This window comes from Muntiacus reevesi, chromosome 1 (genome assembly GCF_963930625.1).
Source record: "Muntiacus reevesi chromosome 1, mMunRee1.1, whole genome shotgun sequence".
NCBI lineage: Eukaryota > Metazoa > Chordata > Mammalia > Artiodactyla > Cervidae > Muntiacus > Muntiacus reevesi.
In genome coordinates, this window is record NC_089249.1 from 83109053 (window position 1) to 83115702 (window position 6650).

At 43.7% G+C, this 6650-nt stretch overlaps 1 pseudogene; it reads left to right on the forward strand.

Annotated features, from left to right (window-relative positions):
• The first annotated feature begins 886 nt into the window (after window positions 1-886).
• LOC136162238 (endogenous retrovirus group PABLB member 1 Env polyprotein-like) lies at window positions 887-2289 on the forward strand (annotated as a pseudogene).
• Window positions 2290-6650: the final 4361 nt, after the last annotated feature.

A 6650-nucleotide genomic window follows, 5' to 3' on the forward strand; every position in this document is an offset into this window, starting at 1 on the left:
CGGGTATTCAGCTGAAAGGCACACTGCCCCTTGAACACCTGGGAGTGGACTTCACTGAAATGAAACCTCACCGACACTACCTTTACCTGCTGGTCATGGTATGTATGTTCTTGAGATGGGTAAAAGCTTTTCCTACCTGGACTGAAAGAGCATCAGAAGTAGCCCGGTGCCTGCTTAGGGAAATAGTCCTACCAGCATTGGATCAGGCAATGGCCCGGCTTTTGTAGGTGATTTAGTACAACAAGTAAGCAAAACTTTAAAATGGAAACTGCACACTGCATATAGGCCCAAAGTTCTGAGATGGTGGAATGAACTAACCGGACACTTAAAGAGACTCTCCAAGTGGATCAGAGAGACTGACTGCTCCTGAGTGGACTTGCTTCCAATGGCTCTGCTCAGACTCAGGATGACCCCACAGTCCCAAGGCTATTCTCCATACGAAATTGTGTATGGGAAGCCTCCTCCCATAATAAAACAGGTGTCAACAAATTTGCCTCAGGTAAGGGGGGGGGATAGGATTTCACAGCAGATGGAACTGGGTAAGGTAATAAATCAGGTAACTAAGTTTGTACAAGAAAGGGTGCCATTCCCCTTGGGGAACAGAGTCATGAGTTTACACTTGGTGACCAAGTGTAAAGCTTGGAAACATGATTTGCTAGACCTTTGGTGAAAGGGCCCTTATGTTATTCTAACTACCCCTACTGCAGTTAAAGTTGCAGGTATTGTCCCTTGATCCATCACACCAGAGCGAAGAAGGCATACCACGCTGACCTGGAGGACGCCGAGTGGACCACCCAGAAGGACCCACGGACCCACGGGAAACCAAGGTCATTCTGAGGAGGAAGAAGAAAATGAGGTTCCAGGTTCCGGACAAGCCCTCTATAGGATGGAGCTGGGTAAACGACTCCTGCTGCTCGGCCTCACCAATGCAACTCTGAACCTGACCACTGCTCCTGCACAGGACAACATCTTCATCTCGTGGGCCACAACTCTGCCAACTGCTGTGTATGTGGGGCTATGCCCCTGTCAGTAATGGACAGACTCCCCTGGTGGGTATCGTCACTCTGTTATGGGGACTTTCCTTTTTAGAACAACAGAAAGGAACTTTCCTCTCTCTCACCAACCATAACCTTTCTTTGCTCTCCTGGTGTAAGAAGAAGCCAACAATTGGCCAGGGACATAGGGTTACATTTAACATGAACACCAGCCTTACGGAGACAACAAAGGCTTATACCTCATATATGAAAATTAAAGAGGAAAAGGGCTCCCTTACAAAAGGGGGACAGGCCTTCCGGTGCCTTGAGCAATACTACCACGTTTGGGATGAATATTTCTGGATGACTCCTGAGAAAGGACAGTTGATTGCCCCTGCTACTATTTGCTGGGAACAAAAAGAACAGAAAGTTGGATTTGGAGACCGTCCCCTAGACCCAAAAGAATTAAAATATATGGGTTATTTGTCCCCTGAACAATGTAAACAAATCTTGGAAGTTACCTGTCACCCCAATCAGTCTGCTCAGTGGCCCGGTTCCGACTGGAAATATAATCCTGGAATCCACTGGGTAGCCCCCAATGAGACCCATTGGCTCTGTGGGCTTAACTTATGGCCATGGTTACCAGTTGGCTGGGTGGGGCGTTGCACATTAGGATTTGCTTTCGCCCATGGCAGTATTAAGCCTAGCCTACACCAGCCTCCAGTAAACCTGCCTTATCTGCATGCAAGATGGACATGATCCGTGTTCCAATGGTATGACTATCTTGCTGCCTTGTTTGTACCCTCTGTAGGGACAACTGATATCATGGTTAAGGTAGAGGCCTTAACTAATTTCACTAAACAGGCCCTCTTAGACAGTACTAAAGCCATTCAAGCTTTGAACGAACAGATTCAGATGAGGAAGGCAGTAATTCAACATAGGATGGCATTAGACATACTCATAGCAGCCCAAGGAGGGACTTGCGCCATAATTAAAGTTGAATGTTGTGTGTACATCCCTGACCTGTCTGAAAATGTATCTACTACCTTGGAGGATATGCGAAATCAAGTGAAAGCCATGTCTAATGAAAATATTCCATTTTGGACTTCAGTCCTCTCCTGGGTAAAGGGAGACTGGTGGAAAACCACTGTAACTGTTGTTATAGTAATCTTGATCATACTGCTTTGTGGGCCCTGCTTCCTACAATGCCTTGTGAATTTTGTAACCCAGAGGTTGATAGCATTCTCTCCTGTGGGTGGCAGGAAGGCTAAGGTACAATATATTCCTATGAATGAATGCTCGTTATGGAAACTAAGAGCATCAAGAGGGGGGAATGAAGAAGGAATTCATAGGGCCTGGACTCCATCTCAGGCCTGTCCGTGCTGGTCGTGCGCGGCCACCTCTCCAGTGGACTCTGAACTCTGTGCTTAGCACCTGTGGGAATGACAATGGAAGCATAAGACCCCCTCTGGGCAGGGGAATCTTGAAGATCACATCACTAATCACCCCTGCCTCCAGACAGTATCTATCGGAATGTAACCACAGGCTTATCGGTTATTAACTGGTTGGAATGTAACTGCGGGCTTATTGATTATTAACTGTTTGAACACATAACACGTGAATGATGGGGTTATTGTGATTGTATTTACCCTTCCTTTGTAAGCCTCAAGGGATTTGGGCTGGTGGGTTTGGACATGTACACATGGGGTATAAAAGATTTTCACAAATGCTGGTCGGGGTCCTTGGATAAGAGGAGACTCTGCCTTGGGCCCACCGGTGTAATAAACTGCACTCCACTATCTGTATTGTCCTTCTGAGTGAGTTTGTTTCCTGGAAAGCGTGGCTATAACAAGATCGTGAAATCCTTATTACCAAATTCAGACTTAAATTGAAGAAAGTAACATAAACCACTGAACCATTCAGGTATGAGCTAAATCAAATCCCTTACTGTTATACAGTGGAAGTGACAAATAGATTCAAGGAATTAGATCTGATAGACAGAGTGCCTGAAGAACTATGGATGGAGGTTCATGTCATCATATAGGAGGCAGTGATCAAGACAATCCCCAAGAAACAGAAATGCAAAAAAGCAAAATGGTTGTCTGAAGAGGCCTTACAAATAGCTGTGAAATAAGAGAAGTGAAAAGCAAAGGAGAAAAGGAAAGATATCCCCATTTGAATGCAGAGTTCCAAAGAATAGCAAGGAAAGCTAAGAAAGCCTTCCTCAGTGGTCAGTGCAAAGAAATAGAGGAAAATAACAGAATGGGAAAGACCAGAGATCTATTGAAAAACATTAGAGATACCAAGGGAACATTTCATGCCAAGATGGGCACAATAAAGGACAGAAATGGTATAGACCTAAAGAAGCAGAAGATATTAAGAAGAGGTGGCAAGAACACACAGAAGAACTATACAAAAAAGATCTTCATGACCCAGATAACCACGATGGTGTGATCACTCAACCTAGAGCCAGACATACTGGAATGTGAAGTCAAGGGGGCCTTAGGAAGCACCACTATGAACAAAGCTAGTGGAGGTGAGGGAATTCCAGTTGAGCTCTTTCAAATCCTAAAAGCTGATGCTGTGACAGTGCTGCACTCAATATGCCAGCAAATTTGGAAAACTCACCAGTCACCACAGGACTGGAAAAGGTCAGTTTTCATTCCAATCCCAAAGAAAGGCAATGCCAAAGACTGTTCTAACTACCACCCAATTGCACTCATCTCACATGGTAGTAAAGTAGTGCTTAAAATTCTCCAAGCCAGGCTTCAACAGTACGTGAACCATGAACTGCCAAATGTTCAAGCTGGTTTTAGAAAAGGCAGAGGAACCAGAGATCAAATTGCCAACATCTGCTAGATCATCAAAGAAGCAAGAGTTCCAGAGAAACATCTATTTCTGCTTTATTGGCTATGCCAAAGCCTTTGACTCTGTGGATCACAACAAACTGGAAAATTCTGAAGGAGATGGGAATACCAGACCACCTGACCTGCTTCTTGAGAAATCTGTATGCAGGTCAAGAAGCAACAGTTAGAACTGGACATGGAACAACAGACTGGTTCCAAATTGGGAAAGGAGTATGTCAAGGCCGTATATTGTCACCCTGCTTATTTAACTTCTGTGCAGAGTACATCATGAGAAACGCTGGGCTGGATGAAACACAAGCTGGAATCAAGATTGCTGGGAGAAATATAAATAACCTCAGATATGCGGATGACACCACCCTTATGGCAGACAGTGAAGAAGAACTAAAGAGCCTCTTGATGAAAGTGAAGAAGGAGAGTGAAAAAGTTGGCTTAAAACTCAACATTCAGAAAACTAAGATCATGGCATCTGGTCCCATCACTTCATGGCAAATAGATGGGGAAACAATGGAAACAGTGAGAGACTTCATTTTTTTGGGCTCCAAAATCACTGCTGATGGTGACTGAAAACCATGAAATTAAAAGATGCTTGCTCCTTGGAAGGAAAGTTATGACCAACCTAGATAGCATATTAAAAAGCAGAGACATTGCTTTGCCAGCAAATGTCCATCTAGTCAAAGCTATGATTTTTCTGGTAGTCATGTATGGATGTGAGAGTTGGACTATAAAGAAATCTGAGTGCCGAAGAATTGATGCTTTTGAACTGTGGTGTTGGAGCAGATTCTTGAGAGTCTCTTGGACTGCAAGGAGATCCAACCAGTGAATCCCAAAGGAAATCAACCCTGAATATTCATTGGAAGAACTGATGCTGAAGCTAAAACTCCAATTTTTTGGCCACCTGATGTGAAGATCTTACTCACTGGAAAATATTCTGATGCTGGGTAAGATCGAAGGTGGGAGAAGGGAGTGACAGAGGATGAGATGGTTGGATGGCATCACCAACTCAATGGAAATGAGTTTCGGTAAGCTCCCTGAGCTGTAGATGGACAGGGAAGCTTGGCATGCTGCAGTCCACGGGGTCGCAAAGAGTCAGACACGACTGAGTGACTGAACTGAGTGAACTGAATGAACATCTGGGTGAATACCCGTTTTCAAATTATAGTTTTCTCTGGATATATGCCTAGGAGTGGTATTGCTGGGTCACATAGTAGTTCTATTTTTAGTTTTTTAAATGAACTTCCATACTGTTTTCTATACTGGCAGTACCAATTTACATTCCCATCAACAATGTAGGAGGGTCCCTTTTCTCCACACGCTCTCCAGGATTTATTGCTGTAGATTTTTTGATGAAGGCCATACTGACTGGTTTGAGGTGATACTTCACTGTAGTTTTGATTTGCATTTCTCTGATAATTAGTGATGTTGAGCATCTTTCCATGTATTTTTTGGCCATTTCTGTATGTCTTCTTTGGAGAAATGTCTATTTACATCTCCCCCATTTTTTGACTGAGTTATTTGTTTTCTGATATTGAGTTGGGTGAGCTGTTTGTGTATTTTGGAAATTAATCCCTTGTCAGTTACTTTGTTTGCAAATATCTTCTCCCATTCTGAGGGTTGTCATTTTGTTTTGTTTCTGGTTTCCTTTACTATGCAAAAGCTTTTAAGTTTAATTAGATCCAGTTTATTTTTTAAATTTTTCATTACTTTAGGAGGTGGATCCAAAAAAGACCTTGCGTGATTAATGTCAAACATTGTTCTGTCCATTTTCCTCTACTAGCCATGTAATTCTAAAGGAGGCTTCCATGTTCTTTCTTTCTTGTTTTTTGGGCTGGGCTGAGTGGTGTGCTGCAGGATCTCTGTTTCTGATCAGAGATGGAGTCGTCATCCCCCTGCAGTGGAGGCTCAGAGTCCTAACCATTGGACCAACAGGGAAGTCACCCTCCATATTCTTATATGACTCCATGTCACTGGCCACACTCTGGTCTAGGCCGGACATGTGATGCAAACATATTTCACCATCCCCAACAATAGACATAATTCATTGATCTGATGGGCACCAGACCCACTGCATGCTTCAGTAAGAACTATTTGCCCAGATTTTTTTTTTAACTTGGACAGAGACAGCTGGTCTCCACCTTCTCTGGTGGTGAGCACTGTGAGACACGAGGCTTTGGAGTTGTTATTCCCTCTTGAGTGAAAGAAGTCAGTCTGTGCTGGGATAGAAGGAAGCTCAAATGAAGAAAGAACTTTCAGTTCAGTTCAGTTCAGTAGCTCAGTTGTGTCCGACTCTTTGCAACTCCATGGACTGTGACACACCGGGCCTCCCTGTCCATCACCAACTCCTGGAGTCCACCCAAACTCATGTCCATTGAGTCGGTGATGCCATACAACCATCTCATCCTCTATCATCCCCTTCTCCTCCTGCCTTCAATCTTTCCCAGCATCAGTGTCTTTTCAAATGAATCAGCTCTTTGCATCAGGTGGCCAGAGTATTGGAATTTTAACTTCAACATCAGTCCTTCCAATGAACACCCAGGACTGATCTCCTTTAGGATGGACTGGTTGGATCTCCTTGCAGTCCAAGGGACTCTCAAGAGTCTTCTCCAACACCATAGTTCAAAAGCATCAGTTTTTCAGTGCTCAGCTTTCTTCACAGTCCAACTCTCACATCCATACATGACTACTGGAAAAACCATAGCTTTGACTAGATGGACATTTGCTGGCAAAGCAATGTCTCTGCTTTTTAATATGCTATCTAGGTTGGTCATAACTTTCCTTCCAAGGAGCAAGCATCTTTTAATTTCATGGTTTT